The sequence below is a fragment of the Lissotriton vulgaris genome, chromosome 8 (assembly GCF_964263255.1).
Source record: "Lissotriton vulgaris chromosome 8, aLisVul1.2, whole genome shotgun sequence".
Lineage (NCBI taxonomy): Eukaryota > Metazoa > Chordata > Amphibia > Caudata > Salamandridae > Lissotriton > Lissotriton vulgaris.
The window spans coordinates 17308958-17326965 of record NC_141696.1 but is presented as its reverse complement, the minus strand read 5'-3'; positions in this window follow the sequence as shown (position 1 = coordinate 17326965).

Here is an 18008-nt window from a genome sequence, read left to right as displayed (position 1 = left end):
GTGTGCAGCCAGAGTCCGAGAGGCCCTTCCACCCATGCTCCCGGTGTGCACCCAGAGTCAGAGAGGCCCTTCCACACTTGATCCCTGTGTGCACCCAGAGAGACCCTTCCACCCTCGCTCCCTGTGCGCACCCAGAGTCAGAGAGGCCCTGCCACCCTCGCTCCCTGTGCGCACCCAGAGTCAGAGAGGCCCTTCCACCCTCGCTCCCTGTGCGCACCCAGAGTCAGAGAGGCCCTTCCACCCTCGCTCCCTGTGCGCACCCAGAGTCAGAGAGGCCCTTCCACCCTCGGTCCCTGTGCGCACCCAGAGTCAGAGAGGCCCTTCCACCCTCAATCCCTGTGCGCACCCAGAGTCCGAGAGGCCTTTCCACCCTCGCTCCCTGTGCGCACCCAGAGTCAGAGAGGCCCTTCCACCCTCGCTCCCTGTGCTCACCCAGAGTCAGAGAGGCCCTTCCACCCTCGCTCCCTGTGCTCACCCAGAGTCAGAGAGGCCCTTCCACCCTCGCTCCCTGTGTGCACCCAGAGTCAGAGAGGCCCTTCCAGTCTCGCCCCTTGTGCGCACCCAGAGTCAGAGAGGCCCTTCCACCCTCGCTCCCTGTGCATACCCAGAGTCAGAGAGGCCCTTCCACCATCGCTCCCTGTGCGCACCCAGAGTCAGGGAGGCCCTTCCACCCTCTCTCCCTGTGCGCACCCAGAGTCAGACAGGCCCTTCCACCCTCGCTCCCTGTGCGCACCCAGAGTCAGAGAGGCCCTTCCACCCTCGCTCCCTGTGCGCACCCAGAGTCAGAGAGGCCCTTCCACCCTCGGTCCCTGTGCATACCCAGAGTCAGAGAGGCCCTTCCACCCTCGCTCCCTGTGCGCACCCAGAGTCAGAGAGGCCCTCCCACCCTCGCTCCCTGTGCGCACCCAGAGAGGCTCTTCCACCCTCGGTCCCTGTGCGCACCCAGAGTTAGGGAGGCCCTTCCACCCTCTCTCCCTGTGTGCACCCAGACTCAGAGAGGCCCTTCAACCCTCGCTCCCTGTGCGCACCCAGAGTCAGAGAGGCCCTTCACCCTCGCTCCCGGTGCACACCCAGAGTCAGAGAGGCCCTTTCACAATCGGTCCCTGTGCATACCCAGAGTCAGAGAGGCCCTTCCACCCTCGCTCCCTGGGCACACCCATAGTCAGAGAGGCCCTTCCACCCTCGCTCCCTGTGCGCATCCAGAGTCAGAGAGGCCCTTCCACCCTCGCTCCCTGTGTGCACCCAGAGTCATAGAGGCACTTCCACCCTCGCTCCCTGTGCGCACCCAGAGTCAGAGAAGCTCTTCCACCCTCTCTCCCTGTGCGCACCCAGAGTCAGAGAAGCCCTTCCACCCTCGCTCCCTGTGCGCACCCTGAGTCAAGGAGGCCCTTCCACCCTCTGTCCCTGTGCGTGCCCAGAATCAGAGAGGCCCTTCCACCCTCGGACCCTGTGCGCACCCAGAGTCAAAGAGGCCCTTCCACCCTCGCTCCCTGTGTGCACCCAGTGTCAGAGAGGCCCTTCCATTCTCGTTCCCTGTGCGAACCTGGAGTCAGAGAGGCCCTTCCACTCTCTCTTTCTGTGTGCACCCAGAGTCAGAGAGGCCCTTCCACCCTCGCTCCCTGTGCGCACCCAGAGAGGCCCTTCCACCCTCGGTCCCTGTGCGCACCCAGAGTCAGGGAGGCCCTTCCACCCTCTCTCCCTGTGCGCACCCAGACTCAGAGAGGCCCTTCCACCCTCGCTCCCTGTGCGCACCCAGAGTCAGAGAGGCCCTTTCACCCTCGGTCCCTGTGCATACCCAGAGTCAGAGAGGCCCTTCCACCCTCGCTCCCTGGGCACACCCATAGTCAGAGAGGCCCTTCCACCCTCGCTCCCTGTGCGCATCCAGAGTCAGAGAGGCCCTTCCACCCTCGCTCCCTGTGTGCACCCAGAGTCATAGAGGCACTTCCACCCTCGCTCTCTGTGCGCACCCAGAGTCAGAGAGGCCCTTCCACCCTCGCTCCCTGTGCGCACCCAGATTCAGAGAGGCCCTTCCACCCTCGCTCCCTATGCGCAGCCAGACTCAGAGAGGCCCTTCCACCCTCACTCCCTGTGCGCACCCAGAGTCAGAGAGGCCCTTCCACTCTCGGTCCCTGTGCGCACCCAGAGAGGCCCTTCCACCCTCGGTCCCTGTGCGCACCCAGAGTCAGAGAGGCCCTTCCACCCTCGCTCCATGTGCGCACCCAGAGTCAGAAAGGCCCTTCCACCCTCGCTCCATGTGCGCACCCAGAGGCAGAGAGGCCCTTCCATGCTCGCTCCCGGTGCGCACCCCCAGAGTAAGAGAGGCCCTTCCACCCTCGCTCCCTGTGCGCACCCAAAGTCAGAGAGGCCTTTCGACCCTTGCTCCCTGTGCGCACCCAGAGTCAGAGAGGCCCTTCCACCCTCGCTTCCTGTGCGCACCCAGAGTCAGAGAGGCCCTTCCACCCTCGGTCCCTGTGCACACCCAGAGAGGCCCTTCCACCCTTGGTCCCTGTGCGCACCAAGAGTCAGAGAGGCCCTTCCACCCTTGCTCCCTGTGCGCACCCAGAGTCAGAGAGGCTCTTCCACCCTCGCTCCCTGTGCGCACCCAGAGTCAGAGAAGCCCTTCCACCCGCGCTCCCTGTGCGCACCCAGAATCAGAGAGGCCCTTCCACCCACGCTCCCGGTGTGCACCCAGAGTCAGAGAGGCCCTTCCACCCTCGGTCCCTGTGCGCATCCAGAGTCAGAAAGGCCCTTCCACCATCGCCCCTTGTGCACACCCACCCAGAGTCAGAGAGGCTCTTCCACCCTCGCTCCCTGTGCGCACCCAGAGTCAGAGAGGCCCTTCCACCCTCGCTCCCTGTGCGCACCCAGAGTCAGAGAGGCCCTTCCACCCTCGCTCCTTGTGCATACCCAGAGTCAGAGAGGCCCTTCCACCCTCGCTCCTTGTGTGCAGCCAGAGTCCGAGAGGCCCTTCCACCCATGCTCCCGGTGTGCACCCAGAGTCAGAGAGGCCCTTCCACACTTGATCCCTGTGTGCACCCAGAGAGACCCTTCCACCCTCGCTCCCTGTGCGCACCCAGAGTCAGAGAGGCCCTGCCACCCTCGCTCCCTGTGCGCACCCAGAGTCAGAGAGGCCCTTCCACCCTCGCTCCCTGTGCGCACCCAGAGTCAGAGAGGCCCTTCCACCCTCGCTCCCTGTGCGCACCCAGAGTCAGAGAGGCCCTTCCACCCTCGGTCCCTGTGCGCACCCAGAGTCAGAGAGGCCCTTCCACCCTCAATCCCTGTGCGCACCCAGAGTCCGAGAGGCCTTTCCACCCTCGCTCCCTGTGCGCACCCAGAGTCAGAGAGGCCCTTCCACCCTCGCTCCCTGTGCTCACCCAGAGTCAGAGAGGCCCTTCCACCCTCGCTCCCTGTGCTCACCCAGAGTCAGAGAGGCCCTTCCACCCTCGCTCCCTGTGTGCACCCAGAGTCAGAGAGGCCCTTCCAGTCTCGCCCCTTGTGCGCACCCAGAGTCAGAGAGGCCCTTCCACCCTCGCTCCCTGTGCATACCCAGAGTCAGAGAGGCCCTTCCACCATCGCTCCCTGTGCGCACCCAGAGTCAGGGAGGCCCTTCCACCCTCTCTCCCTGTGCGCACCCAGAGTCAGACAGGCCCTTCCACCCTCGCTCCCTGTGCGCACCCAGAGTCAGAGAGGCCCTTCCACCCTCGCTCCCTGTGCGCACCCAGAGTCAGAGAGGCCCTTCCACCCTCGGTCCCTGTGCATACCCAGAGTCAGAGAGGCCCTTCCACCCTCGCTCCCTGTGCGCACCCAGAGTCAGAGAGGCCCTCCCACCCTCGCTCCCTGTGCGCACCCAGAGAGGCTCTTCCACCCTCGGTCCCTGTGCGCACCCAGAGTTAGGGAGGCCCTTCCACCCTCTCTCCCTGTGCGCACCCAGAGAGGCCCTTCCACCCTCGGTCCCTGTGCGCACCCAGAGTCAGGGAGGCCCTTCCACCCTCTCTCCCTGTGCGCACCCAGACTCAGAGAGGCCCTTCCACCCTCGCTCCCTGTGCGCACCCAGAGTCAGAGAGGCCCTTCACCCTCGCTCCCGGTGCACACCCAGAGTCAGAGAGGCCCTTTCACCCTCGGTCCCTGTGCATACCCAGAGTCAGAGAGGCCCTTCCACCCTCGCTCCCTGGGCACACCCATAGTCAGAGAGGCCCTTCCACCCTCGCTCCCTGTGCGCACCCAGAGAGGCCCTTCCACCCTCGGTCCCTGTGCGCACCCAGAGTCAGGGAGGCCCTTCCACCCTCTCTCCCTGTGCGCACCCAGACTCAGAGAGGCCCTTCCACCCTCGCTCCCTGTGCGCACCCAGAGTCAGAGAGGCCCTTCACCCTCGCTCCCGGTGCACACCCAGAGTCAGAGAGGCCCTTTCACCCTCGGTCCCTGTGCATACCCAGAGTCAGAGAGGCCCTTCCACCCTCGCTCCCTGGGCACACCCATAGTCAGAGAGGCCCTTCCACCCTCGCTCCCTGTGCGCATCCAGAGTCAGAGAGGCCCTTCCACCCTCGCTCCCTGTGTGCACCCAGAGTCATAGAGGCACTTCCACCCTCGCTCTCTGTGCGCACCCAGAGTCAGAGAGGCCCTTCCACCCTCGCTCCCTGTGCGCACCCAGATTCAGAGAGGCCCTTCCACCCTCGCTCCCTATGCGCAGCCAGACTCAGAGAGGCCCTTCCACCCTCACTCCCTGTGCGCACCAAGAGTCAGAGAGGCCCTTCCACTCTCGGTCCCTGTGCGCACCCAGAGAGGCCCTTCCACCCTCGGTCCCTGTGCGCACCCAGAGTCAGAGAGGCCCTTCCACCCTCGCTCCATGTGCGCACCCAGAGTCAGAAAGGCCCTTCCACCCTCGCTCCATGTGCGCACCCAGAGGCAGAGAGGCCCTTCCATGCTCGCTCCCGGTGCGCACCCAGAGTAAGAGAGGCCCTTCCACCCTCGCTCCCTGTGCGCACCCAAAGTCAGAGAGGCCTTTCGACCCTTGCTCCCTGTGCGCACCCAGAGTCAGAGAGGCCCTTCCACCCTCGCTTCCTGTGCGCACCCAGAGTCAGAGATTATAAGGAGGGGGGTTTTAACCCATGCAGTCACGGGGACCTGGGCGTCGTGTAGTAAGTGTACAAAAGGGGTCCCCGTGGAGAGAACGTTTAGATACACAAGAACACTTGTATAAATTAAATGAAAATAGGAAGGTAGTTACTGAAAAAACGGTTGTAGTTTATTCAACAACACTACATTTGGAATAAATAACGCATTTTGACAATCACTTTAAAAAGAGTGAGAAATCTGAAAATTGAAAAAGGCCCCAAGTGGGGAAGGGAATGGAAGAGGGAAATGGTGCTCAAGGGCTGTGAAAAGGTAAAGGAAAGTACATAGGTTTGAACAGGATGTAAACAATTACAAAGGTCAGAACAGGAATTGGAAATTACTCCAAAAGCCAAATAGCCTATATAAATTGAGGCAATTATTGAAAAAACAGTTCATCTAGGGACATTATCCGGTCACATATACAATTCGGTGTGATTCAGGGCATGTGACGGACGTCCAAGGTGAAAAAGTCGTCGACGTTTCGACCCCTATTAGTAGGCTAGATTGAGTCCTTTGCCGGGGTCTTCATCAGGACCATTATAGTGAGGGAAGGGACGTAAGGGGGCCGTCCTATCTGTAAAGTTAAAAGCCAAAATCAGAGACTAGAAAAATAAACTTGACAATACAGTCATTGTCCTGTAAACCCTACGGGTTAATTAGTCAAGACAAACATATATCATGGCGTCCGGGTCAGTGAGACCTCAGGACAAGGGGAACTGGGAGCAGAATGCGCAAAGTGTCATACTCTAGCTCAATTGTGTGAATCAATTATCAAAGGGAACACAGTTATCATAGAAATACATTAGCCAAAAGGGACTGAGTAGCATACATGAGGAGACTCACTTGTGATAGGAGGAAGATAATGCAGTAAATAGTCCAACTGGACTACTGCTCCCGAAGGGAGGAACCTGATTCCAAGAAGACTGTAAACTGAGGATGAAACCACAGTGGTGATTAGTACATGTATCAGTAGGTATTGGTAGATAACCGTTACAAGGACAAGATTAAATGGCAAACCATCCAATCGTGAGTTACAGAACCCCAAATATGACACCGAATTACCTTAAAATGTAGTCAAACTAACTCCATGGGAGAAAGTTGCCACCCAGAGTCAGAGAGGCCCTTCCACCCTCGGTCCCTGTGCACACCCAGAGAGGCCCTTCCACCCTTGGTCCCTGTGCGCACCAAGAGTCAGAGAGGCCCTTCCACCCTTGCTCCCTGTGCGCACCCAGAGTCAGAGAGGCTCTTCCACCCTCGCTCCCTGTGCGCACCCAGAGTCAGAGAAGCCCTTCCACCCGCGCTCCCTGTGCGCACCCAGAATCAGAGAGGCCCTTCCACCCACGCTCCCGGTGTGCACCCAGAGTCAGAGAGGCTGTTAGACGGACCGGGAGGGTCGGCCGAGTATGAGGGGAGAGGTCTCCGGGGGGAGCCGTCTCCAGCGATCGTACAGACAAGTAACTTCCCCCCCACAGACGGACACCACACAGGAATAAGGTTCAACGATACTTTATCAGCAATTCTTAGAGTACCGTAGGATGGTACAAGGAGGTCTGGACTCAGGGGTCCCCTCGGTTCTAGTCTTTGGTTGGGAAAGGGGGTAGCGGGACAGTCTTGTTACCACTCGGGTAGATGAATAGCTCTCAATCCTCGAGCTCGGCGTTCTAGATGATCGGGCCACGGCGGAGCCAGCAGGTCCCGAGATGATCGAAGATGGCGACGGGCCGCGGCGGAGCCAGCAGGTCCCGGTGAAGATGACGGTTACAAACGGTCCGCGGCCACGCCAGCAGGTCCCGACGAGGATGAAGGATATGAAGGTTGCGAAGGTTGCGGCAGCGCCAGCAGGCAAGACGATGGTGCACGAGACAGAGCTATGGCAGCGCCAAATAGTCCGTCAAGGATGAGTTCTTCTTTGCGTCTCTCGACTCCAAGATACAACTGCCTTCCTGCCCCGGAGCTGCCCCAGTTATAGGGCTGGTGTTCTTTGATGTCCGGACCCTCGCACTTGGAGGTCGGGAGGTCTGGGATGAGGGTGTCCAGACACCCAGCAGGGGGGTGGAGCCAGCGCTCGGGGAGGTGATGGGCGAGCGGCACCTGGCGGGGGAGAGCCATCGACACCTCTTTCTCCCATTGACTTGCCAAGTAGCCTGCTCACCTCCTGGGTGGATGGTGGTGCCGGGAAGTCTAAGGCCTGGCCAGGCCCAGGGTTGAGGTCGATCGGGGGCCAGGCAACCTCGTGGTGGAGTGTCCAAGATGGCGCCCAGGATGGGCGCGCAGGCCGGCAGTGGGTCAGGCCCACGAGGTCGATATGTTCGAGGGTAGGGGTCCCGGAGGACGGGTAGTGGTGGTGTGTGGTACCTGCGTGACCGGGCTCGGGCCTGGTCGGGCCGGGGGAGAGTGGCCCTTCATGTGGCCTGTCCAACATGCGTCCCCCCCAGCTGAAGGCGGGGAGAGTCACCCATCCTCTTGGGGACTCTCCTCGTCGAGGCGGAAAAAGCGTGACAGGCCATCCGCATTGGCGTGGTCTGGCCCAGGCCGATGTTCAACGGTGAAGTCCATCCCCTGGAGGGAGATAGACCAGCGTAGTAACTTCGGGTTTTCTCCCCGCATCTGCATCAGCCATTGCAGGGGTCGGTGGTCGGTCTGCACCCGAAAGTGAGTGCCAAAGAGGTAGGGCCGGAGTTTTTTGAGAGCCCATACCACGGCGAAGGCCTCCCTCTCAATGGTGCTCCAGCGTTGTTCTCGTGGTAGGAGTCGCCTGCTGAGGAAGGCTACTGGCTGATCAAGGCCTTCGGTGTTCACTTGAGATAGGACGGCCCCGATGCCTTGGTCGGAAGCATCCGTCTGGACGACGAACTCCCGGCTGTAGTCAGGGGCCTGGAGCACCGGGGCGGAACACATGGCGGCCTTCAATTGCTCGAATGCTGCTTGGCACTCTGGGGTCCAGTTGACTTTCTGGGGTTGGTTCTTTGACGTGAGTTCCGTGAGGGGACCCACTATGGTACCGTAGTTTTTCACGAACCTTCGGTAGTAGCCCGTGAGGCCCAGGAAGGCTCGTACCTCGGTCTGGGTGATGGGGGGTTGCCAGGCCTGGATGGCGGCAATTTTGAGCTGCAGAGGGGCGACCAGTCCGCTTCCCACCTGGTGTCCGAGGTATGTTACTGACCCTTGCCCGATTTGACATTTGCTGGCCTTGATCGTGAGGCCAGCTCGCTGAAGGGCTTGTAGCACTGCTCGGAGGTGGTGGAGGTGCTCGGTCCACTGGTGGCTGTATACAGCGATGTCATCTAGGTAGGCGGCGCTGAACCCTTCGAGCCCCGCCAGGACCTGATTGACGAGCCGCTGAAAGGTCGCTGGGGCATTCTTCATGCCGAAGGGCATGACCTTGAAATGGTAATGGCCGTCGGGGGTGGAAAAGGCAGAACGTTCTTGGGCCCGGGGTGTGAGGCCGATCTGCCAGTAGCCCGCCGTTAGGTCGAAGATACTGAGGTATCGGGCGGCCCCCAGGCGGTAAATTAGTTCATCTGCCCGGGGGATGGGATGTGCGTCTGTTCTGGTGACCGCGTTTAAGCCCCGGTAGTCGACACAGAACCGGAGTTCTGGCGTGGTGCCAGGGGCGGCTGCTTTGGGGACCAGTACTACAGGACTGGCCCAGGGGCTATCGGAGGGCTCGATGACCCCGAGCGTGAGCATTCTGGCTACCTCTTCCTGGATGCAGGCCCGTACCCGATCTGGCACGCGGTAGGCCCGGTGGCGGATAGGGGGGCTGTCCCCTGTATCCACATCGTGCACACACCAGGAAGTGACGCCTGGGGCGAGGGAGAACAGGCTGGCGAACTGTAACAGGAGGATTCGACACTCCTGGCGTTGTTCTCGGGTGAGGGCCTCCGAGAGCCGGACCCCATCCACGGAGCCGTCTTTCTCCTGCGTCCGTAGGAGGTCAGGGAGGGGCTCTGAGTCATCTTCGGCCCCATTGTCTGTGGCCATCAGCAGGCTGAGTTCTGAACGTGCAAAGTGAGGCTTCAGTCTGTTGGTGTGGAGGACCCGGAGGGGGTTCCGGGAAGATTCCATGTCGATGAGATAGGTGGCAGGACCCTTGCGCTCGACTACTTTGAAGGGCCCCGTCCACTTGTCTTGCAGGGCGCAGGGTTCGGTGGGGGACAGCACCCACACCTGCTGCCCAGGTTCAAATTCGATGGAGGAGGCATTCTGGTCATACCACTTTTTCATGTCCTCTTGACTGGCCTCCAGGTTGGCTTTTGCCAGTTCACTGAACCGCCGGGTCTGGTTGCGGAGTGTTAGGAGGTACCGGAAGACATCTGGCGGGTTCTTTAGAGGGGGCAACTCCCAGCCTTCCTTGACTAGGCTGAGCGGCCCCCGCACGGGGTGTCCATATAGAAGTTCAAACGGGCTGAAGCCCAGGGATTTTTGGGGAACCTCTCGATAAGCGAAGAGGAGGCACGGTAGCAGCACGTCCCACTGGCGACGGAGGGGCTCTTCCAACCCCCCGATCATCCCTTTGAGCGTGCGGTTGAACCGCTCAACGAGTCCGTTTCCTTGAGGGTGATAGGGGGTCGTGAATCGGTAGGTAACCCCGCACTGATGCCAGAGGGACTTCATATATTTAGAAATAAAGTTCGTGCCTCTGTCGCTGACGACTTCTCGGGGGAAGCCCACACGGGAGAAGATCCCCATCAGAGCCCGGCCGACTACCGGGGCTGTCACAGTTCGCAGGGGAACAGCCTCGGGGTAGCGGGTGGCGTGGTCCACAAGCACCAGGATGAATCGATGGCCTTGTTTGGTGCGTGGGTCCAGGGGCCCCACGATGTCTATCCCGACCCTCTCGAACGGGGTGGTGACCACAGGAAAAGGTTGCAGGGGGGCTTTTAGTTTGCGGCCGCTCTTTCCACTGGCTTGGCACGTGGGGCAAGATCGGCAATGCTGGTGTACATCGTTCCTCATTTTGGGCCAGAAAAAGTGGGTCACCAGGCGACTGTAGGTTTTATCTTGACCCAGGTGTCCCGCCAGGGGGACATCGTGGGCCAGGTTTAGCAGAAAGTCTCTAAAACGGAGGGGCACCACCAGTACTCGGCTAGCCCCCAGCTCCGCAATCCTTTGCTCACTGTACAGCAGATCATTGTCCCAGTAGACCCAGTGCGTGCCGGAGGTATCGCCTGCGCTTTGGGCGAGTGCTTGTTGGCGGAGTCCCTCGAGGGAGGGACAGGTCTTCTGTTCTTGGCGAAATTGTTCTTGCGTGGGTCCCCCCTCTTGAGGCCACTGGTCGAGGCCAGCGAGGTCTGGGAGTTGAGCTGGTGCTGGGGGGACGTCACGGTCGGTGGTTTCGGCTGGGGTGACCGGAGGTGGTGGCGCCGGCCATTCGGGTTCCTCTGGGCGGGGGTTGGCACGGGCGGCCATGGACCGGGTGGTGACGCACGCCCAGTCCGGGACGCCTAACATCCCCAGGTGTTCTCTCCGTTCTACGGCTGCCCACGGGGAGCTTTCGAGGTCATTCCCCAGGAGGCAGTCTACGGGGGCATCGTCTCGGACCGTTACCTTCAACATGCCGGAGACCCCTCCCCATTCGAAGGGGACGCAGGCCATCCGACACAGACTTTCTGAGTTATCGGCTGTCCGTACCGGGCAGAGAATGTTCGGTAAATATTGTTCTGGGGTCACCAGGTGACAGCGGACGGCCGTTACACTGGCCCCAGTGTCACGAAGGGCTTCGGCCCGGTGTCCATTGATGCTCACCCATTGACTGTACTTCCGGGTGTTAGCGGGTAGGGGGACCCGCGGGACCATGTCTCTCCCCCCTAAGCAGGCTAGAGCCATGGCGGCTGGCTCCCATTCGTGGTGCTCCTGTTCGTATTCCTCCTGTTCTTCTGAGATCTGTTCCTCCCCTAGAGCTGCAGCGGCTACTTGGCGGGGTCTTGGGCTCTGATACTGGGGGCAGTTTGGGTCATTCGCATAATGTCCAATTCGTTGGCATCGATGGCACGTAACATTGGCTCGATATCCCGGACGCGCCGGGGTGCTGCCCCGGTTGGCCGGGGGGGTGATGCTTGGAGCGGGGGTGACTGGCGCGTTGTCCCTTCCGCGTCCTTGGCCTCCTCCTCCTCCTCCTCGGGGACGGTGTTGACCATTGTTGTTCCGGTTTTGTTCGTAGGACCCGTTTCGGCCTACTCTGGTGATTTCCCACCGGTCAGCTTCGGCTGCCAGCTGCCGGGGATCCGTTAACTTGCTGTCGAGGAGGTGTTGGCGGAGTTCAATGAAGCAATTGTTCGACAGATGCTCCCAGACCATAAGATTGAACAGTTGTTCGTAGGTTGTGACCTTGCTCCCTTTGATCCAGCCTTCGAAGGCTCGGCTAAAGTAGTTTACATAGTCCACCCAAGTTGTACCCGGGATGCGGGTGCAGTCTCGGAACCTCTGATGGTACATCTCGGGTGTGAGGCCATAGCGGGTGAGGAGTGCAGCTTTCATATGGTCATAGGAGGTCATCTGGTGGTCCGGGAGTTGTAGCAGGGCGTCGCGGCCCTCATTGAGGAATCTCCCCCATAGACCGGCTCCCCAATCGCTTTTATCGATCCGGTGTGCAGTCATAGCGATTTCGTAAGCCTTAAACCATTGCTGGATGTCGTCCTCTCGGAAGTACTCTCGAACGACATCCTTGGGGATGTGTACCTTTTTCTCTGTCGCCCCTGGGGTGTATGGTTGCTCGGACACCCCTCCGATTTTATTCTTGCGTAGGTCGATCTCAGCTAGGTTCCGCTCATGCTCGTATGCCATTTTCTTCTCCTCGAGCTCCCTTTGTCTCTGTTTCTCCTCTCTTTCTTCTCGGAGACGCAGGTGCTCTAAGTTTATTTTTTGTTCGGCCAATTTAAGTTCAATGTCCATTTTGAGCCGGGCCATTTCCAGCTCGTGTAGTCGGGTTTTCTCTCGTTCCTGGATCTCATCTTGCGAGAGACTCGTTCTCCGCTCTTCAGGGGCCGTGAATGTTTTTTCTGTGATGCTTTGATCGGGTGTTCCGGCCACCCCATTTTCTGCCCAAGATTCTAGGGCCTGCTTAAAATCGTCCTTGGTACTGAGACCGGTGGTAGCGATACCTAGTTCGATGCAGAACTGCTTTAGTTCACGATGGCTGTATTCGTCTAATTTCTCCATCTGGAGTTTCTCCGCTGATCCGTTTTCTTTAGTTGACATCGTGATTCGCTGTGGGGTGAGCTACTTTCTGTACCGTTATGCGGTGATTCGGATCGCGCCGCTGGCCACCAATGTTAGACGGACCGGGAGGGTCGGCCGAGTATGAGGGGAGAGGTCTCCGGGGAGAGCCGTCTCCAGCGATCGTACAGACAAGTAACTTCCCCCCCACAGACGGACACCACACAGGAATAAGGTTCAACGATACTTTATCAGCAATTCTTAGAGTACGGTAGGATGGTACAAGGAGGTCTGGACTCAGGGGTCCCCTCGGTTCTAGTCTTTGGTTGGGAAAGGGCGTAGCGGGACAGTCTTGTTACCACTCGGGTAGATGAATAGCTCTCAATCCTCGAGCTCGGCGTTCTAGATGATCGGGCCGCGGCGGAGCCAGCAGGTCCCGAGATGATCGAAGATGGCGACGGGCCGCGGCGGAGCCAGCATGTCCCGGTGAAGATGACAGTTACAAACGGTCCGCGGCCACGCCAGCAGGTCCCGACGAGGATGAAGGATATGAAGGTTGCGAAGGTTGCGGCAGCGCCAGCAGGCAAGACGATGGTGCACGAGACAGAGCTATGGCAGCGCCAAATAGTCCGTCAAGGATGAGTTCTTCTTTGCGTCTCTCGACTCCAAGATACAACTGCCTTCCTGCCCCGGAGCTGCCCCAGTTATAGGGCTGGTGTTCTTTGATGTCCGGACCCTCGCACTTGGAGGTCGGGAGGTCCGGGATGAGGGTGTCCAGACACCCAGCAGGGGGGTGGAGCCAGCGCTCGGGGAGGTGATGGGCGAGCGGCACCTGGCGGGGGAGAGCCATCGACACCTCTTTCTCCCATTGACTTGCCAAGTAGCCTGCTCACCTCCTGGGTGGATGGTGGTGCCGGGAAGTCTAAGGCCTGGCCAGGCCCAGGGTTGAGGTCGATCGGGGGCCAGGCAACCTCGTGGTGGAGTGTCCAAGATGGCGCCCAGGATGGGCGCGCAGGCCGGCAGTGGGTCAGGCCCACGAGGTCGATATGTTCGAGGGTAGGGGTCCCGGAGGACGGGTAATGGTGGTGTGTGGTACCTGCGTGACCGGGCTCGGGCCTGGTCGGGCCGGGGGAGAGTGGCCCTTCATGTGGCCTGTCCAACAGAGGCCCTTCCACCCTCGGTCCCTGTGCGCATCCAGAGTCAGAAAGGCCCTTCCACCATCGCCCCTTGTGCACACCCACCCAGAGTCAGAGAGGCTCTTCCACCCTCGCTCCCTGTGCGCACCCAGAGTCAGAGAGGCCCTTCCACCCTCGCTCCCTGTGCGCATCCAGAGTCAGAGAGGCCCTTCCACCCTCGCTCCTTGTGCATACCCAGAGTCAGAGAGGCCCTTCCACCCTCGCTCCTTGTGTGCAGCCAGAGTCCGAGAGGCCCTTCCACCCATGCTCCCGGTGTGCACCCAGAGTCAGAGAGGCCCTTCCACACTTGATCCCTGTGTGCACCCAGAGAGACCCTTCCACCCTCGCTCCATGTGCGCACCCAGAGTCAGAGAGGCCCTGCCACCCTCGCTCCCTGTGCGCACCCAGAGTCAGAGAGGCCCTTCCACCCTCGCTCCCTGTGCGCACCCAGAGTCAGAGAGGCCCTTCCACCCTCGCTCCCTGTGCGCACCCAGAGTCAGAGAGGCCCTTCCACCCTCAATCCCTGTGCGCACCCAGAGTCCGAGAGGCCTTTCCACCCTCGCTCCCTGTGCGCACCCAGAGTCAGAGAGGCCCTTCCACCCTCGCTCCCTGTGCTCACCCAGAGTCAGAGAGGCCCTTCCACCCTCGCTCCCTGTGCTCACCCAGAGTCAGAGAGGCCCTTCCACCCTCGCTCCCTGTGTGCACCCAGAGTCAGAGAGGCCCTTCCAGTCTCGCCCCTTGTGCGCACCCAGAGTCAGAGAGGCCCTTCCACCCTCGCTCCCTGTGCATACCCAGAGTCAGAGAGGCCCTTCCACCATCGCTCCCTGTGCGCACCCAGAGTCAGGGAGGCCCTTCCACCCTCTCTCCCTGTGCGCACCCAGAGTCAGACAGGCCCTTCCACCCTCGCTCCCTGTGCGCACCCAGAGTCAGAGAGGCCCTTCCACCCTCGCTCCCTGTGCGCACCCAGAGTCAGAGAGGCCCTTCCACCCTCGGTCCCTGTGCATACCTGTTAGAAACGGGATCCTGGCTGGCCAAGACTCGCGTCAAGGTCAGTCAGGGATCACCATTCCTAAGGTCAGCGCAAGGGAGTTACACGCCAAGATAACCCCTACTCGCCCTCTAGGTAACGTGGCGCGAGCAGCAAGGCTAAACTTGGAGGCGATATGAGTTAAGTATTTGCGCACGCACCCCAGCAACAACACCCAAGGCCCACCACAAAGGTCCAGCAACAAGGTCCTCAGGAGTCCAGGGGCTGGGCAGAGCCCAGGGGAGGCAAGCCTTCCCCTGGGCCCCAGCAGCAGCACGCCCCTGGCAGATTCAAGCAGCAAACAAGAACATTTTCATGGGGTCACAGCCCCTCTTTTATACACCTTTTCTTTTGTCTGTAGGTGCAGGGTGGGGGCAGAACCAGTCGCAGCTGGTCTGTGAGCACTGTTGATGGCTCAACCACCCCTTTCATTCATCAGGCAGGCTAGGGTCATCAGTCGCACCACAGGGGGCGGAGCCAGCATTGTGTGGGGAAAACCCAGCCCCATTCAGGACACAGGCGCAGCCCCTCCCTCACATCAGCATGCTAATCTCTCCATTCACCACCGGGGCAGACCCACACAGACTCCTGGAGCCTGGCATCCCAGCCAGCTCCAGCCAATCACACGCCAGCACCCTCACAGCACATACTCAGCCATGTCTAGAAGTGGCGCTTCCGCACAAGACACAACCATGCCACATACATCGTTGCGAAGCATTCACTCTCACGAGTTTGCACATACCAAACTTGACCATGCACGCCTCACGCATCAGGAACTACCAGGGACACAGACATTCCCCATGCATTCCTATGGGAGAGCAGGCCAATCTCACACACGCACTCAGGGAGAGCACGCACTTTACACTGCGCCACAGTGTCAAAGTGCGCAAAGACCAGAAATCACTAGGCAAAAAGTTCAGGGGTGAACCTGCCAAAAGGGCCAAGTCCAACACAACCCCCTTCCAGCCAAAACGCAGGGGAGAACAATCACCACCGTGATGGACTTCCCTGCTTGGGGCGATAGAACACGGACGCGGGCCCGCACTGCAGGGACACCCTCCGGTTCTTCGCCACGTTGATCCATAAGACAAGCACATACTTAAAAAAAAAACAGGCCCAACTAGGCTACCCCACTGGTACTCCTTAGTTTGTCCATGGCTAGGACCAGGCCCTAGGCCATCCAGATACCACTGGTCCCTACCAATCCACAGAGTGGGGGGTGGTAACCCCTGGCCTACATAGCCATTCTCCACTCCCTTTCTCAGTGTAGTTCCAAACTACCACTGATTATTCAACCTAGGGTCCGCACCCTCAGGCTGACCAGAGGTCATGGGCAAGAATGCCCCACCCTACCTCTACTTCTGAAGCACCCTCCAGAACACAACTCTCCCACCAGTTCGGGACCTTTACTCCCTCAGCAGCAGTGACCACGGTCAGACCAGCACAAGATCGGTGTAGTGAGGCGTTGCACTTTGCGGGTTGCCAGATGCGGCGCAGGCGGCGGCTCACGGACCGCGTCGAAACGGGGACGGCAAGCGGCATAGGCTGCGCGGCCGAAGGCAGACGCGGCTCAGTGCGGTGCCTACAGGACACCAGGCTGGTCATGACAGAGTCACAGCTCCCCTAACTGGTCTACCACCTGGGATTCGAATTCACTCCTCCTTCAGCAGCAAGGCAACCACTGCAGGTCAATCCCCCATACAGCTTACCCGGTTCCTTCTCTTCAGGCAGGAGTTCCTTCAGGACACTACATACAGTTGCCCTTACGTCCAGATCCGGACACACCGGCTACTGGCTCCCCAACCGAGGGACGTACCCCTTTGGTCAGATGCCTGGCGCACCAGGACTTCCTTGAGGGTGACACATAACTAATCTGTCGTGTACAAGTCTGCCTGACACTCAGGAAAGAAGTGGCATCACCCTGGTCACTCCTTGGCGACACAACCCTTCTGGTTGGCACCTGACCCACTGGTTACTCCACTGGGGAACCTATCCCCCTCGCACCCCTCCATCTGGACTTCTGCACCCTCCTAACTGGAGCGGTACTGCCAGATAACAGAACTACTAGAGCCCTGCTTACAGGCGCTCCACGTTCTCTCCACACTGGGAGATCTCCCTAGAAGGACCCTCCATACGGACACGCTAGGCTCCCTCACCTGGTGTTCCTAAGAAAAAAACACCCAGACTACGAAGACCAGGCTTGTGCTCCTCTGAGCCACTTCCACCACACTGGGCTGGAAGACCAGAACCTTTCCTTAGGGTCACTCCCCAGCAATTAAAACAATGGCACAGGGGCAGGGGAAACTCCCATGAGCTTCAGGCCCACCCATGAAATCATGTTCACTGATGTTCTACATTCTTCAAATACTATGGGAGATCTTCCTCAAATGACCTATTGGTACAGCCTAGGCCCCCGACCTGACGTTCCCTGCAGAAACATTCCAGGCCCTGACACTGGGTTTAGGGCACCTGGAGACATGCAGTCCCACCCACTCCTTCTCCTCTTGAGACAGGACGTGAGCCCCTACACCAAGACCTAGCTGGGCTACACTTAACCTCTTCCACCACACTGGGCTGGAAGACACCTCAGCCACTCCTTTTGGAATCACTCCATCCCCTATGCCTCTCTCCTCCCAGAACATTACCAACTCCAAACATCTGTCTCTAAATAGACCACAGAAATCAAAAGCCAGCTCCACTGTCTGCAGACGTTCTTGGCAAAAGTTTAACACACGGAACTTTAGGTATCTGAGCAAAACAAGAGTACACAAGCATTCAGCAAGCTCCCCATCCAGAGAACTCACACACATGTCCAGTGCAACACACCATTCGTCCACACACACACCCCTCCCCAGACTGGTAAGGCAGTTTCTACCACCCCTGATTTCTCAACCTGACCACACGTGACACAGGTACCATACCTCCAGGGCAGGGACGGGGGACACATGCACTGAACACACTTATGCTGCCACCACTGGATCCCACCCTCCTGGTGAATCCAGAAAACACACTGCACTTAGGGGGATGATCTACCCTCCCGAGCTAGGGACACCTAACTCAAAGTGCACAAGAAACACATTTCCACAGAAATGACATTTTTAGCAAACTCCATACAATAATCCCCAAAAATGTGATTATCTAAAACGCAGAGTTTTGTAATGTGGCCAGTTGCCACTGTGGTACAACGCAAACACAAATTCTCATCCTCACCGCTTGCCGCCAATGTTAGAAACGGGATCCTGGCTGGCCAAGACTCGCGTCGAGGTCAGTCAGGGATCACCATTCCTAAGGTCAGAGCAAGGGAGTTACACGCCAAGATAACCCCTACTCGCCCTCTAGGTAACGTGGCGCGAGCAGCAAGGCTAAACTTGGAGGCGATATGAGTTAAGTATTTGCGCACGCACCCCAGCAACAACACCCAAGGCCCACCACAAAGGTCCAGCAACAAGGTCCTCAGGAGTCCAGGGGCTGGGCAGAGCCCAGGGGAGGCAAGCCTTCCCCTGGGCCCCAGCAGCAGCACGCCCCTGGCAGATTCA